Source organism: Lissotriton vulgaris, chromosome 4_1 (assembly GCF_964263255.1).
Source record: "Lissotriton vulgaris chromosome 4_1, aLisVul1.2, whole genome shotgun sequence".
NCBI lineage: Eukaryota > Metazoa > Chordata > Amphibia > Caudata > Salamandridae > Lissotriton > Lissotriton vulgaris.
The window spans coordinates 264,263,345-264,281,368 of NC_141691.1; positions in this window are offsets into that span (position 1 = coordinate 264,263,345).

Consider the following 18,024-nt stretch of genomic DNA (forward strand, 5'->3'; position numbering starts at 1 on the left):
TTCAGTTGTTTACCAAAACAGGAAGCTTTTGGTATTGTACTTATAGACTATTATTCCAAGTGGCCGGAAGTCAAGATGGTTAAAGAGGTCACTTCTTGTCAAGTGATAGAGTTTTTAGATGAGATTTTTTGCAGAGAAGGCATTCCTCAGGAAGTTGTGACTGACAATGGTCCGCAGTTCGTGAGCAAGGAAATAGAACAGTTTTTTGTTAAATGCGGTATCATTCATAGGAAGATTGCAGTCTTCCATCCTGAAGCTAATGGCCAGGTTGAACGGTTCAACCGTGTGATCAAAGAAGCCATAAAACTTTCTATCAAGGGTAATTTGAATTGGAGGAATGCTTTGCAATCTATGTTGTTAGCTTACAGGACTTCTCCCAACTCAGTGACCTTGGTCACTCCTTTTGAGCTTTTAAGAGGACGGAAGCCTAGCACAAAGTTAGTTCCTTGGTGGTTAAAAAAAAACTTAGTTGGTTTTGAAAACTGTTTGAAAGTAGATTTTGAAGCTGTCCAACACAGGGTTCAGTTGTACAAGGATAAGATGAAACATGATATGGGCAAAAGAATTGGTTCTACGTCCTGTCGTTCTATTAAGGTGGGTGATTCTGTTCGCATTAAAAAGAAAGAGGGTGTAAGTAAAGGTTTGCCTGTTTGGTCAAGTCCAAAGAAAGTTATTGAAGTATTTAGAAATGCGGTCAGGGTTGATGGTGGTTCCGTGTGGAATTTGAGCAGAGTTTCTTTGTTTAATGGGACTAGTCAGTCGGTGGATGATTTTAACAGCAATGTTTTTTTTGATGTTGGGGAACAGAGAGATAATGGGGAACGTTTTCATGCTGAATGTAATTCTGACAATACTAGAGCTGTACGTTCTCATCGTTTACCTGCTCGGTTTAATGATTTTGTGATGAACTAATTTTTTTTTTTTATTGTTTTTTTTTGTTTTTTTTTAAGGGGGGAAGGTGTGTTGGGAATGTACATGTGTTCATTTGAGCTGTCACGAGCGCTCAGGGGTGTCTGACAGCTCGTGACAAGCTCGTGCATTGGGGACATTGTGTTATGCTTTGAATATGTAGAATGTGGGGAGTCAAGGCTGTGTACTGTTAACTGCATTACTGACTTGGAACTCAAGACGAGAGGAACTGAATAAACTCCGTCTACCTACTACAACCTTCCTGTGTGATTTCTGACTTCCCTACACAAATCTAAAAAGTTACCTAACAATTACACTAACTATGTCTACTCTACAACTACAATACCTAACCCTTAAAAACCTACACTAATATAAAATATTTTGTAAAATAAACATCGGGGGGACTGTCGAAAAGGGGGACGGTTCACAACCTGTCCTGTTCAATATGGGAGAGTCAGGCACCCTTTATGTCCTGGAGGTGGGTGCTCATGTCTGACACATCCCTTTCAATTTGTACCAGTCACACAATCATGTCCATCATGTACCGACGGTCCCTGTTTGTGTGCCTGATCCAGTTGCAGCATGTTGGCTGTGTGGTGTCTGAGCTTGAGTGGCAGATTGGTGTGCATGTCTGGAACCACGCCTGATGTTAGAAGGGGCCTGGTTTTGCCTGTGTGTCCTTCATCAATGTTTGCTTTGCAACTTCAGGCAGAGACTTCCATCTACCAGCTGCCAGGTCATCTCTGTACCTCTTTGCCATAGCACAATATCCCTTGGCCGCCCAGTGAATGTGCAGATATCTTTCTTTATGGAAATGGAATGTATGTGCCTTCTCTTGCAACATGTTGTCTGTAAAATAAGAGAAATGACAATATGTGAGTCCTGATAATAATGTCAATGTTTTCCATTTAACTCAGAAACACAAGGGCATGAAAACATGGACCCTACACTCTAACCATGGATTCTGAAGTTCAAAAGTGACCTGAACAATGCAATGTGGAATTAAGGATCAATTACAACCTGTTGGCTTCACTGACCTGACAATGCATGGCATGGGACATGTCAAGGGCAGAGTAGTGTCACAAGGTGGTTGTGGAGCGTGCCATTGGGCTTTTTGGCTTATTGCTACACCCTGCAAATTCAGGAATGCCGGTTCGCACCATACCTACAATAGTATGGTGCAGACCCTTGTCAGCCACCGCGCTGCATGAAAACTATTGCCTCCCTGCACCTATGCAGGCCCACATGCACCTATGGGGCGAGTGTCTTTGCGTTGATGTGGAAGTTGAGAATGTGACAGAAAGTGCTCTTTCCTGCGCATAACCATTCTTTAAATAATGTCCTGTCACTTGTATGTATTCTGCATCATGCAGCACATATTGAAGTCACAAGATAACATTTGCATCACAGATTGGTCATGCGATGTAAGGCGCACTTTCATGCACTAGAACATTCAATGGTGTCTTGCTGTTACCATGAGTACCGCACAATGCAGCACACATTGGAACAGCATGGATGGGAACTAATTCAACCATTCTCACTACTGTGTATATTCATATACAATTTGGCAAGGGTATCACACATTGCCCACTCAAACACATTTAACCGGTGCTTGGAGAGGGGATCCAAACATCTAAAATGCTGTTTGTGCATATATTCATCTCTCAACATTAACACACAAGATATGATGTGAATAGGTGGCATTGAGCACTATTGAGCTTCATTCTCAGGCAGCCAGCTTAATACAGCATCGTGACTCAGGCTAAGGCAATCTTGCTACCATAATGTTGTACAATGTAACGTTGATGAGTAAATGGTGTGCTTGTAATATGCACCAGCAAATCAAAGATAGGACACATCAGAGGAAATACACTGACTATTGGCAGTAATCCAAGGTTGGGACCTAACTATCCATTACAGTGATGTTGACACATTCAAAGGAGGTGTGACTCTGGATCCTGCAACAATAATGAATTATTCATGTACACCATATTGTGGATGTGACTGACTCTTTGTACTGGTACCTGTAACTGACACCTGGTGCAACAAAGAATTGATCATCATTGACATTCATCTCAGTCTAGGATGTACATGCATTCCACGTCAGGTCATAGCCATCACCAACATCACTCAATTCTCTCCTCTACAGCTGTCCAGGAGCAACTGACCAACCTGGAATGCTGTACACTCATAACATACCAACATTCTACTTTCCAGAGAGGCAATTCTGGAATGTGGAAGCAATGAGATCATGACAATATCTCTCTTTCTACACAATAACAAAGGAAGAAATAACATGCGGTAAAACAAATTTAAAGTAACAACAAAACAAAAAAGGAATAAACTGCAGCAAGGCAGAACTAGAGAGAGAGAAATGGTAATAGAAATTATTTCTTATGAGATAAGGCAAAATAGGAAAAGAATGACTAGACCCTCAAGGTTAGGTAAGGAGAATCATCACGAAACCTTAAAGGCTTAGTGATATTCCTACCACTGCTTCTTTGTTTAGAAACATGAACAAAATTGGAGGAAAAGCTTGCGTCAGAATTATAAGAAAAGTAGGAACGTGGATCTGTGATCTCGTGAGGATGGACCTTCACCACTCTTCCCTTGTTCCACCATTCATTCCTGTTAGTACGCAGTGCATTTCTTGTCCCAACTTTGACTCTCACAGGAGGTTTGAATTTTGACATACCTTTGGAAACATGATTGGGATCTTTGACTTGAACCCAATCCCCTACAGAGAGATCTTTCTCAGAAAGTTTACTCTATGTAGCGTATCATAATGACTTTTTATTTTAGCTCAATACCTCTCTACCCTGGGTCCGACAATTTTATCCACAGCTAACGCATGCTCACTTTTGGTTTAACACTCCCTTAACTATGCAGGACATAACTTAGAAGAGGAAGGATGCCCCTGCAAGATTTCAAAAGGGGAAAGGCCAGAAACAGCATTGGGGTACGATCTGTGTGACCATAACATTTCCCCGACAGCTTTACACAAATCTACCTTGTTTTGAACAGCCCATTGAATGCATTACAATAACATATGTTTTTTTTTCCCACAAGCCTGTTTGCTTGAGGATGAAACAAAGCAACGCGTTTGTGTTTTATGACATCAATGTCCAGAAAACTTTACATTTCTCTCGAAACAAACTGGACTCCATTGTCAGAAAGAATCTCTTTGGGGTAACCTTCTCTCAGAAGCTGGGAAACCTGACGACCACAGACGTATGGGGCTTTTCTACAAACTTTACCTCCCAATATTTACTATAGTATTCTACAACAACAATGGCAAATTTGAATCTGCGCAGTTAAATACTGAAAAGGCCTATGAAATCAATAGTTATTTGGACCACACAGACTCAAGCAGGCTAACAGGTTGGAGTGGAACAACTTTGGTTTTAAGCCCCTTATCACTGGTGGCACATATGACACAAGCTTGTACACTGGCAATGATGGCAGTGTCCATCCCAGGCCAGCAGTATCTGTTTCTGCTCTTTCTTTTGGTTATGGTCTGACCTAAGTGTCCCTCGTGACTATACATGATGATTCTGCATCTCAAACCGACAGGTGAAAAAAATGTATCACCACGTACTAACATACCATTTTTCTCAATAGAAAGTTCCCAGCAACCTTAAAATAAGCTTGTAAGCCATGTGGCAGGACATTCTCTTTTGGCCAACCACTCATCACAAACTTCCTTACATTTCCCAGTTCCTCATCTTTCTCAGATTCAACGATCCATTCTTGTTCTGTAAACGTGGCTTCATGACAGACATCAACACATGCAATGAGACATTCTTCATCATCCTCCTCAACATTCTCAGAATAGTCGGAAAAGCTCAAAGGAGAACGAGACAAACAATCTGCCCTTGTGTTCCTACTACCTGTATTGTGTTCAACAGTAAAATTGTATTGCAAAAGTTTAGGGCTAAGCCTAGCTATTCTGTGTGTATGATCTTTTATTACCGAGCCACTTAAAATGCTGACTAAAGGTTTGTGGTCAGTCCTAAGGGTGAACTTCCTCTCCCAAATGAAACATTTGAAACGTTCAACTGCCCAACAGTACCCCAAAAGTTATTTTTCATGACTAAGAACACCTTTTCATTTAACCTTAAAGATCTAGAGGCAAACCTAACAGTTGCCTCAGTTGAACCCTTAAGCTGAGCGATGGTGGCACTCAAATCATCATTGCTTGCATCAACAGTGATGATGCACTCTTTGGATGAATCGAATGGTGCAAGAGCCCCAGCTGAAATGATCTCATCCTTCAAAATCTGGAATTTCTCTTGACAACATTTCTCCCACACATTTTTTCTTCTTTTTTTAACAACTCTCCTAACTTGACAGTCTTTGCTGACAATGTTTGAACAATCTTCTAATAGAACTCGCAAAGACCTAGGAATGAAGCAACATGTTCTTTACTATTGGGAGTGGGAGCCCTGGTAATGGCATAAACTAAACCGGGTCTAGGTTCAACCCCCCCCCCCCTCAGAGATAACATGGCCCAGATACTCAATGCTGTTTTGGCAAATTCACATTTGTCGAGATTGGCAACAACACCAAACTTTTGTAAACTTTCCAAAACAGCATGCATGCATTTATTGTGAGTGGAAAGACCTTCACCAGCAACTAAGATGCCGTCTTGGAAGGTTATGACACCCTCGATTCCTTTTAAAACACTCTCTAAAACATGCTGAAAAACGGAGGTCACCAACGCTAAGCCGAAAGGTATCCTCTTGAATTGGAAGGTTTCCATAGGAGAAACAAAAGCTGTGAGATGACAAGAAGATTCCTCAAAGTCCACCTGATGGTAGGCGGATGCTAAATCAAGCTTTGAGAAAACTTAGCGCCAAAGAATGTTCTAATGATGCCATATATTCTGGGTAAGGGATGTGAATCTATCCAGATTGCCTTGTTAAGACTTCTCAGGTCAACACAGAGCCTCAATTGCCCATTCTTCTTCCTGGCAATGACTAAGGGAGATAACCGTAAAGATAACTGGACAGGTTCTATGACACCATTGGCACACATCTTCTTTAGAATGTTGGCTAGATCGTCATGAACAATGAAGGATATATTTCTCAATTTATGTTTAACAGGGGTAACGTCTCTCTGAAACTTTGATCTTTTGCTTGAATTCATTGATTCTACCCAGCTTGTCACCAAAAACGGAAGGAAACCTCCCAGTCCACTTGGAACAGTGATCAATATTGTGTGTGAACTAACATTTTGGGTACTGTCGATTACCAGAGAAACCTGAACTTCCTTACCAGGACTGAGTGTCATGCCGAAAAGTCCTCAGTGGTACCATCCAAGAATGTTTAAACCTTTCTTGGCAACAGAAATTTTACAGAAAATGGTTCAAGTTTTGAACTTGAGGTGACACTCAAAACACCCAGACAGTTCAATCTTTCTTCCATTATAGGTTACGAGTGAATCTCAGTTCCCCCAAAGCTCTGAAAATAGATCATCAGTCACCATTGTCATCCTCGCACCAGAATCAATGAGAAGTTTATAAACGTATCCATTCACCTCAATGTCTTCGTAAGGATCTACACAATTTTACTCACCACCTTGGACAACAACAATTTATCTCTCATACCTCTCACACAACCTTGTTCATCGATCACACAAATCACCATCAGGAATAGCGTTGACTTTATCTTTGGATAACTTGAATTTGATGTTCCGTGCCGGACATGGCCGACCATTGGGTCCATGAAAGGAGTAACCATGTCTGTTTTGTTTAGAATTAGTATTCTCGTTCACAAAAGAAACACCAGTCTCCCTACGAGTACGCTCTTTCTCACAGTAAGAAGTCTTTCTTGGACTTTTTGTCCCAGCAACAAACAACTATCTGGTCACAAATAAGCTGGTCTGTAAAATTTTCAAATTCACACTCCGCAGCTAGCAGGCGTAAAACTGCCACATAAGTATCAATAGACTCCTATTGTAACTGTTCTCTAGTCAAGAATATGTGCCTGTTGACAATTAAGCTTGGAAGGAGATCAAACTGTTTTTCTAACTTTTTAACAGCTACTTTGTATTCATCTAGCTCAACTCCATCCTGCTGGACTAGGTATGGTGGGAGATGTTCATAAAATAAACTGTCCTTCAAATCCCAGATTATGCTCCCGTTGCTTTGACTCGTCTACTTGTTAGTGTCCCCGACGCCCTTCCCTCTTCTTTCCATGCTGTGTCCTTCACCCTTCTCTTTCCCGCCTTCATTACCTGTCTACTTCCCCAGCTCCTACCCCCTCCCCTGAATCTTTCCCCTTGCCTGCTTTTTCCCCTTAGTATGTGTGCTTATTTTATCTCGACCTTACAAGTAACTATGTTGCCATGCTCTAATAACTGTGAAACCTTTGTAATGATGTAACCTGTAACTATGATCTGATGCTCATGTAAAGCGCTCTGATACCTCAGGGTCTAGCCAGCACTATATAAAACCTTTAAAATAAAAAAAATAAAAAATAAAAATAAAAAAAATCTTTTACGTTCTGCTCGATACCTGTTGCCTCCTATAGCGCCTAGGTCCTTGATGAAAGCCCTGTACCAATTTCTCCTTTAAACAGGGGGATCACCAGAAATCTGTAGGAATGGAGGAGGAGCACTGACATTCTGCATATTAGCCATAAATGTCAAAATTAAGCAAAAAGAAAAGAATTTACCGAAAAGCGTAAAGATAATTGCGAATAAAGGTGAACACGTCCACTGTTAAAGATGATTGTGTGTGTGGATCACAGATGGATTGAAGAAGAAAAAGAAAAAAAATCCTTCTATTTGTGAAAAGCTTGACTGCATGTGCAGTGAAAAACTTGACTGTGTGTGTGCAACACGGATGCGCAGTCTAGAGATCTTGGCAGCTTGAAAAAGTTCCTTTAAAACTGGTATCCTGGACTGCACATCACGGATGTGCAATAGTAAATCTTTTTTTTTTCTTCAATTGGGTGTATTTTCCTTTAAATGTTTATCGTAAAAATCACTTAAATTCTTTTTTTTTTAGGTGTGTCTCTCTTCAGCCAGTGAATATACCCGTCTATCTTCAGCCGGTGAATCAACCCGTAATTGCCACTTTGAGAAAGAACAGTTAATGACGAGGCAGGTTCCTTTTAACTCTGCTTCTCGAGAGAACTCCCACGATGTAAGGAAGCACTAAACAGAGTCGCAGGGAACAACGTGATGACGTTTGCTGGTTGGATCTCTTACTGGTAATGCTTAGATCTTAAACGTCACATTGGGGATTGCGCTGACAGTAGCTGCAGGAGGACCACAATGACATGAGCGGCAAAGTGCGCCCACTAAAGTACAAAACTTTTATCTTTGGCAGTGCTCGAGTGCACAACAACGCGCACATCCATACTAATAATATAAAGAGAGAGCCCAAACCTTTGAGGCGGGTAATCTCAGGAACCACAGCACCAATCACAACACCCAATACAGCGTTGGAGAGGGAAGTTGCAGCAGAAGGATATAGGCTATACAGACACCCACCATATACATTTGAAAGGTAAAAGAACCGTGCCAGCAAAGTAGTACCTTGTGGTGCTGTGGGCGTGTGCTGGGGGCGTGACAAACACTGGGGGCGTGTGGTACGTTCCACACTTCATGCCATGTCTCATATTGTGTGCTAATCCCACCCTGCTCCCTTTAAATCCCCCTGCACCCCATGATCATAACCCACCCTTACTCCTTAAAATACCCCAACACCCTTAAACACTAACCCATCTTAACCCTATAAATATACCCTGTACCCCAAAACCCAAACCTATCCCTAAACCCTAAAAATACCCCTATACCCCAAAACCCAAACCTAGCCCTGAACCCTATAAATACCCCTGTACCTCAAAACACAAACCTACCCCTGAACGCTAAAAATACCCCTGTACCCCAGAACCCAAACCTAGCCCTGAACCCTAAAAATACCACTGTACCCCAAAACCCAAACCTACCCCTGAACCCTTAAATACCCCTGTACCCCGAAACACAAACCTAGCCCTGAACCCTTAAAATACGCCTGTACCCCAAAACCCAAACTTACCCCTGAACCCTAAAAATACCCCTGTACCCCAAAACCCAAACCTTGCCCTGAACCCTAAAAATATCCCTGTACCCCAAAACCCAAACCTACCCCTGAACTCTAAAATACCTCTGTAACCCAAAACCCAAACCTAACCCTGAAGCCTAAAAATACCCCTGTACCCCAAAACCCAAACCTAGCCCTGAACCCTTAAAATACCCCTGTACCTCAAAACCCAAACCTACCACTGAACCCTAAAAATACCCCTATACCCCAAAACCCAAAACTATATCTGAACCCTCAAAATACCCCTGTACCCCAAAACCCAAACCTTCCCCTGAACCCTAAAAATACCACTGTACCCCAAAACACAAACCTAGCCCTGAACCCTAAAAATACCACTGTACCCCAAAACCCAAACCTACCCCTGAACCCTAAAATACCCCTGTACCTCAAAACACAAACCTAGCCCTGAACCCTTAACATACCCCTGTACCCCAAAACCAAAACCTAGCCCTGAACCCTTAAAATACCCCTGTACCCCAAAACCCAAACATACCCCTGAACCCTAAAATACCTCTGTACCCCAAAACCCAAAACTAGCCCTGAACCCTAAAAATACCCCTGTACCCCAAAACCCAAACCTAGCCATGAACTCTTAAAATACCACTGTACCCCAAAACCCAAACCTACCCCTGAACCCTAAAAATACCCCTATACCCCAAAACCCAAAACTATATCTGAACCCTTAAAATACCCCTGTACCCCAAACCCAAACCTAGCCCTGAACCCTAAAAATACCCCTGTACCCCAAAACCCAAACCTAGCCCTGAACCCTTAAATACCCCTGTACCCCAAAACCCAAACCTACCCCTGAACCCTAAAAATACCCCTTTACCCCAAAACCCAAACCTAGCCCTGAACCCTAAAAATACCCCTGTACCCCAAAACCCAAACCTACCCCTGAACCCTAAAACACCTCTGTACCCCAAAACCCAAACCTACCCCTGAACCCTAAAAATACCCCTATACCCCAAAACTCAAACCTAGCCCTGAACTCTAAAAATAACCCTGTACCCCAAAACCCAAACCTACCCCATAACCCTAAAATACCTCTGTACCCCAAAACCCAAACCTAGCCCTGAACCCTAAAAATACCCCTGTACCCCAAAACCCAAACCTACCCCTGAACCCTAAAAATACCCCTATACCCCAAAACTCAAACCTAGCCCTTAACCCTAAAAATACCCCTGTACCCCGAACCCAAACCTACCCCTGAACCCTAAAATACCTCTGTACCCCAAAACCCAAACCTAGCCCTGAACCCTAAAAATACCGCTGTACCCCAAAACTCAAACCTAGCCCTGAACCCTAAAAATACCTCTGTACCCCGGAACCCAAACCTACTCCTGAACCCTAAAATACCTCTGTACCCCAAAACCCAAACCTAGCCCTGAACCCTAAAAATACCCCTGTACCCCAAAACCCAAACCTACGTTAAACGTTACGTTAAAAATTATTTGTAACGCGCACTATCACCATCGGTTTCTTGGCGCTCATTGACAGGTAGCGTGAACCAGAGTGGGAGGGTTATTCATATGCGGATTGAAAGAGCAGGGTTTTTAACAGTCTGCGGAAACAGTCGTACTTTGGGCAGAAATGAAATGAAATGAAATGAAATTTGATTTGTAGAGCGCATGGCTGCCCGAAAGCGTCCCAGCGCTTGCTTAGGGAACCCGTCCTGGCATTCCCCTGCGAGATAACCCATTACTGGGCATCCCCAAGGTGAAAGCCAGGCATCTCGCTGCGAGGGGCCGTTGTGGAGATTAAGCAAGCTATTGCCCAGAGTTACAGAGTGGGACTCCATGATTGGAATAGGCACCGAGGCGAGAATTGTCAGGTCCGGGGAAATTTGAGCCCAAGACCCGCCGAGGCGGGGAATTGAACCCTGGTCCGGGCCAGACCTCTGCATCAGGGTCTGCCGCTCCAACCACTTGAGCCACACTTCTCCACTCCAGAGACGGAGTGAAGGTGGCAGAGAGTTCCAGGTGGAAGGGGCCAGGACAGAAAAGCTCAGGCCACCGTGCTTTTTTCTTTTAAATTTGGGGACATCGAGGAGATTTAGTGATGCTGAGCGAAGAGCTCTAGAAGGGATGTGACGGGATAAGGCCGAAGAGATGAACGCGGGGGCTGCATCCGAAAGGGCCTTGAAGGTAGTACAGCCAGTTTGAAAGTGCAGCGTTTGGAAACAGGGAGCCAATGCAGACTGCGGAGGAGGGGAGTGACGTGCTGATGTTTGGGCTGGCGGAAAATCAGGCAAGCGGCCTGATTCTGCACCAGCTGAAGTCGGTGAAGGTGGCATGCAGGAATTCCTGCGTACAAAATGTTGGCATAGTCGAGCCTGGAGGTGGTGAGCGCAATGACAACTTGGGTCAGGGCTTCTTTGGTAAGAAACCTGCTGATCTTGCGGATCCGCCTGAGGTGGAAGAAGCAGGCAGAGGTGACCGCGTTGATTTGCGGTCTCATTGATAGATCTTCAGAAATGATCACCCCCAGGCTTTTGACTGAGCTCACGGGAGTGGGTGCTGTCCCCAGAGATGTTGGCCAGAAGGTGGAATTCCATGGGTGATTGGGGCCTCCTACCAGGACGAGCTCAGTTTTGGTAGGGTTCAGCTTTAAGTGGCTGTGGTACATCCACTCCGCAATGGTCAGCATGGTGGACTGGAAGTTCATACGGGAGGAAGGAAGGGAGTCTATGGGAAAAATTAGCTGGAGGTCGTCCGCGTAGTTGAAAATTGTGACCGGGGAGTTGCGGAGGGAGGCTAAAAGAGGTTGGAGATACAAATTAAAAAGGAGAGGGGATAGTGCAGAGCCCTGTGGGACACCGCAGGGAAGGGAAGTGTAGGGTGCGGAAAAGGTGGAGAGGTGAACGGACTGTGAACGCTGGTGAAGGAAAGATCTGAGCCAGTCAAGGGCCACTCCCTGAATGCCGGCGTTATGGAGACGGTCGATCAAGATGGTGTGATCGACCGTGTCGAATGCCGCCGAGAGATCTAATAGGACAAGGGCTTGAGAGGTGTTTTTGTCAGCGCCCTTCCTGAGGGTGTCCATGACTGCTACTATGACCTCCTCGGTGGAGTGGAGGGGTCTGAATCCCGCTTGTTGAGGATCTAAGAAGGAGGATTTCTCTATGAAAGAGCTCAGGCAGTGGGTAACGTAGGTCTCCAGAATCTTTCCTAGGTAGGGGAGGAGGGAGATGGGTCTGTAGTTACTGAGTATTGTGGGATCTGCATTGGGTTTCTTTAAGATAGGTAAGACTGCAGCTTGCTTGAAGGAGGATGGGACCTCCCCGGTAGCGAGGGAGTTGTTAAGTAATGCTAGAGGGGGGCCTGGGCATGCAAGAAAGGCTTCTTTCAGAATCTGCGGGGGACAGCAGTCATTGGGGGATCCCGATCTGACTTTATGAAGGAGAGAGGTGAACTCTTGTAGAGATATAGGTGGGAACTCTGTCAAGGTACTGGTATTAGTAGGGGGAAGAGAAGGAGGAGTAGGAGATGCCGGGGTCGGAATGTTGTTTTTTATTGTTGTAATTTTCTCTGTGAAGTAAGAATTAAGCGAGTCACAGAGGGTTTGGGTTGGCTGAGGTTGGGGGGTGACTCTATCTGGCAGGGAGAGCTAATTTACGATTGAAAAAATATCTTTCGTTTTGTTGTTTGAGTCCAAGATTTTTTGTGAGAAATATGCCGTCTTGGCTGCCAGAATTGATTGTTTGTAAGATTTCAAGGTTTCAGTGTAAACGAGTTTAAGCTTTGGGTCATAGTGGCGACGCCAGCGGCGTTCAGTTTGCCGCAGGGCAAGTTTTTCCGCTTTGAGTTGGTCCGTAAACCAACGTTGTGCATCGTGGGGGCGCTTAGCTTTAATTCTTTTGAGAGGGGCAGCTTTGTCACTAGCCTGACGCAGCCATTCATCAAGTTTGTCAGCCTGATTCTCTAATGAGGTCAGAGACGTGGGTGCAGTAGAAGCCAGTGAGTCATGAAACTCAGGCAGATTGGCCCTTTTCCAGTTGCGAGCCATGATATTTTTAGTACGGGGGGGCGGACACAGAGTGTGCAGATGTAAGTCAAAGGAGATGAAATAGTGGTCAGACCAGGAGCAAGGGAAAACTGAAGGAGGTGAAATATCGAGGTTAGATGTCCAGACTTGGTCAAGAATATGACCTTTCAGATGGGTGGGGGTGTGAATGTGTTGGGAGAGATTCATGCCTTTTAGAAGGTCTGTGAATTCCACCGACGATTGGCTTTCGTGGACATCAGATGGCCAATAATTGAAGTCTCCGATCACCATGATATTAGCGTGATTGATTGCTAGTTGAACGATAGCTTCGCTGAAGAGTTGGGGAAAGAGAGGCATAGAATCGGGGGGTCTATATACGAGGACACAAACAAAAGACGATTTAGGGGAGGTAAATTTTAGTGCCAGGTATTCAGTTTTAGGGATAGAGGTCACCGTGATCTCGGAAAAGATATGTTCAGAGCGGATGATAGCCGCCACTCCGCCACCAGTCTTCCCAGCGGGCCGGTTGGCGTGCATGAGGTAATATCCCGTAGGGAGTGCAGCCCTGAACCCTTAAAATACCCCTGTACCCTAAAACGCAAACCTACCCCTGAACCCTAAAAATACCCCTATACCCCAAAACCCAAACCTAGCCCTGAACCCTAAAAATACCCCTGTACCCAAAAACCCATACCTATCCCTAAACCCTAAAACGACCCCTTTACCCCATAACCCAAAACTATATCTGAACAATTAAAATACCCAAACACCCCAAAACATATACCTCAGTCCCCCAAAACATATACCCCTATACCCATACTTACCTTATCCAAACATTTTAAAAAAACATGCTTTTACCATTCATGCATTTACAACGAATTTCATTGTAAATGTATGCGTAGTAAAAGCATATAAAATGTAATGCTATGCGTTATAATGGCATTGCGGAGTCATGGTACTTTCGTAATGAAAGTATGCGAAGTGATGGTATGCGGAAAGAAAGTTGCGGAATACTCGGTGTTTACCCTCCCCCGGTAAGTACATTGGTGGCACGGCGGCCCCCATCTCCAGCAACATACTCATATTTTTTCACCACCCATTTGAAAAATGCACAGGTCTCTCTCATTGATGGCCAGTACCAACATACACTTTTAGACACACCTCCTGCCACAAGTTCTAGAATTGCGAACTTTAGAGCTGGGGAGCTACGTTTGAATCTCGGCATCAGCTCAACATCCTGTGATTCCAGGCAAATCGCTTTGTCTCCCCGTGCCTACCACAAATGAATGTGTTCTTCTGTAATGTAAATTGTGCTCATGCCATGTTGTCGAGTTTGCGCTATATAATATTGCAAAGAAATATAAAGTAGGGAAACTCGAGTTCACACACTACTGAACGCGCACTCTTAAGTGCATCAGCAGTGCACTGTGAATCGGAGCGTTTCACAGGCCTGTCACAGATAAGAAATGCTATCAAAACGAAATCCTACAAAACAATATACTACTGGCCGGCAGCAATTCATACCCAGACAACTTCGGCACGGGCTGCTATCAACAATGAAATCATAAACCAAGGACTTTTAGAAATTGAAGACTCACTGTATCTATTAAGCGAGAAGTCCTTACAAGATTTCAGCCTGCCGCCAGCGGTCCGGACTAACCTAACTGGATACCACAATGTCGCTACCGCACACAATATTCCAGAGCTAAATAACTACCTTGCTCAACATTTGCCTAACTTAGTTCCCGATCAACAACTCGCCTACAACATCATAGTTGATAGTGTTGAAAAGAAGCAAGGCAAACTATTGTTCATAGATGCCCCAGGTGGCACAGGAAAGACTTACCTAATCAACCTCATACTTGCCAAAGTTCGATCTTTTGGGAATTTGGCTCTAGCTGTTGCTTCATCTGGAATAGCTGCCACTTTGCTAACAGCTGGGAAAACAGCACATTCTACCTTTGAACTGTCTCTAACAGTTTCCCTTGAAAGGGATTCAATATGCTCTATTCGGAAAAACTGACCTTTGGGGACACTGCTTCAAAATGTGTCTCTTATCATGTGGGACGAATGTACAATGATACTAAAACCATTGCTGTCTAGCCTTTTTTTACCCGGACAACGTCGGGACGGGCTGCTAGTTCATATATAAATCCCGGGCAGCGCTCGAGCGGCAAAGTGCGTGCAATAAAATATAAATAATTGACTTGCCTGCAGAGTGAGTTCAAAGTGAGAGTTTTGTAAGCACAGACACACTACACAAGTGCAAGCCTGTGCGTCCGGTATTTCTTAGTCTCTGCGCGTCCGGTTTGTTTCAGTTTCTGCACTCAGTTTCTTTTGCGTTGCAGAAAAGGCAGCAAATCCAATAGAAGTGAGTGGTAGAAGACTTGTTATACATAGGTTCTCAGCTGTGGCCCAAATCGTAGCCAAATTGTAGAGATTTAAGGAATAATGAGGAGACAGAAATCATGGACTCTTCAAGGCGAATATGTATTGGCCACAGCATCAGCAGTCCAGGAACAACTGATCAACCTGGAATGCTGTGCAACTCATAAAATAACAACATTCTACTTTCCAGAGAGGCAATTCTAGAATGTAGAAGCAATGAGATCATGACACTTTCCCTGTCATACCCACAAAACATAACCAATGCTGAGTTGGGCCACACAAGACAATACTGCTAGCAAATGTGCTAATTTTACACACACTACTTGTGTGACACATTCCCAAGGCCACGTTTCTCGCCACTCTGTCGCTCCCTCGAGAAGGCCTGGAAAAAAGACCCAAACACCAGCACTAGGGACGCCTTCAAAAACGCCACCCGCAAACACCACCAACTAATCCGATCTGCCAAGAAAACAGCATTCAAAGACCGACTAGACAACAACGCCCACAACAGCAAGGAATTATTCAACATCGTCAAAGAATTTACCAACTCCTCAGCCAACTCCAACGACATCACCCCCTCTCAAGCCCTCTGCGACTCCCTAGCTTCGTTCTTCCACAACAAAATCGCAGACATCCACAACAGCTTCGACAACCGACCCGGAGACCAACCCACCCAACCTTCTGCAGGACCTTCACCCCCCTTGAACATCCTTAATGACTGGAACCCAATCTCCACTGAGGACACCATCCGCCTGATGAACTCCATCCACTCAGGATCCCCCACAGACCCCTGCCCTCACCACATCTTCAACAAAGCAGACTCAATCATAGCACCACACCTCCGAGACGTCATCAATTGCTCCCTCAACTCCGCCACCTTCCCGGAAAGCTGGAAACACGCAGAACTTAGCGCCCTTCTGAAAAAACCCACAGCTGACCCCACCGAACTCAAAAACTACCGACCCATCTCGCTCCTTCCATTCCCTGCCAAAGTCATCGAGAAAGCCGTCAACAACCAGCTCGCCGCCTTCCTCGAAACCAACAAATCCCTCGACTCCTCACAGTCCGGCTTCTGAGCCAAACACAGCACGGAGACCGTCCTCATCGCAGCAACAGACGACATTCGAACTCTACTGGACAATGGAGACACAGTCGCCCTCATCCTCCTCGACCTCTCCGCAGCCTTCGACACAGTCTGCCATAGCACCCTTCTACAGCGCCTCAGAAACATCGGAATCCAAGGAAAAGCACTGGAATGGATCACATCGTTCCTCACCGGAAGAACCCAGAGAGTCCGCCTCCCACCATTCAACTCAGAGGCCACTGAAGTCATCTGCGGCGTACCCCAAGGGTCCTCACTGAGTCCCACCCTCTTCAACGTATACATGAGCCCCCTTGCGGCCATCGCTCGCCAACACAACCTCAACATCATCTCCTACGCTGATGACACTCAACTGATCCTTTCACTCACCAAAGACCCTAACACCGCCAAAACCAACCTACATGAAGGAATGAAAGAAGTAGCCGAGTGGATGAAGCACAGCCGTCTGAAACTGAACTCAGACAAAACAGAAGTCCTTATCTTAGGTACCTCCCCCTCCGCCTGGGGTGACTCTTGGTGGCCAGAGGCCCTTGGAAAAGCACCCATCCCGACGGACCATGCACGGAACCTGGGCGTCATCCTGGACTCCTCACTCTCTATGAACAGACAAGTCAACGCGTTTCATCATCTTGCTTCAACATTCTTCGCATGCTCAAAAAAACATTTTGCTGGATCCCCACCGACACCAGAAAAACGGTCACTCATGCTCTGGTTACAAGCCGCCTGGACTACGGAAACACCCTATACGCCGGTATCACCGCAAAACTCCAGAAAAAACTCCAACGCATCCAGAACGCATCAGCCAGACTCATACTAGACATCAAGCGTAAAGACCACATCTCTAGTCACCTGAAAAACCTCCACTGGCTCCCCGTCAATAAGAGGATTACTTTCCGCCTCCTAACCCACGCACACAAAGCACTCTACGAACTTGGACCCGAATGCCTCAACACACGACTTTCCTTCTACACCCCTCCCGCCAGCTACAATCCTCCAACCAAGCCCTTGCTACCGTACCTCGCATCAATAAAACCACCATGGGAGGTAGATCCTTCTCCTACCTCGCAGCTAAAACCTGGAACTCACTCCCCACTCACCTTCGTCACTCAGAACTATCTAGCATTCAGAAAGCAACTTAAAACTTGGATATTCGACAAGTAACTCCCCACCCTTCTTCAAGCGCCTTGAGACCCTCCGGGTATGTAGCGCGCTATATAAATCTTTTGACTTGACTTGACTTGACTTGACTCTGTAGACAATATTATCTCTGCAGCGCTCACAAATGTTGTCTGATCGTACCTTTTGTGTGTGGCAGACTGACACTACAAAGAAGGCATATTTCTTCAAATGCAAACATTTCAAATGTCATCATACCTTTCACAAAATCAATGTCATAGAGCACTTGTGGTTGTGAGACAGTTTTGCAGTCATCTGGTACTTCATATACATTGTGAAGTGTCAACATGTGATTAGACCCTTGCACAGTGGTGCCAAACATGTTTGTACGTTTGGCAGTGTGTTTTGTCATGCATCTTGCACTGTGCAG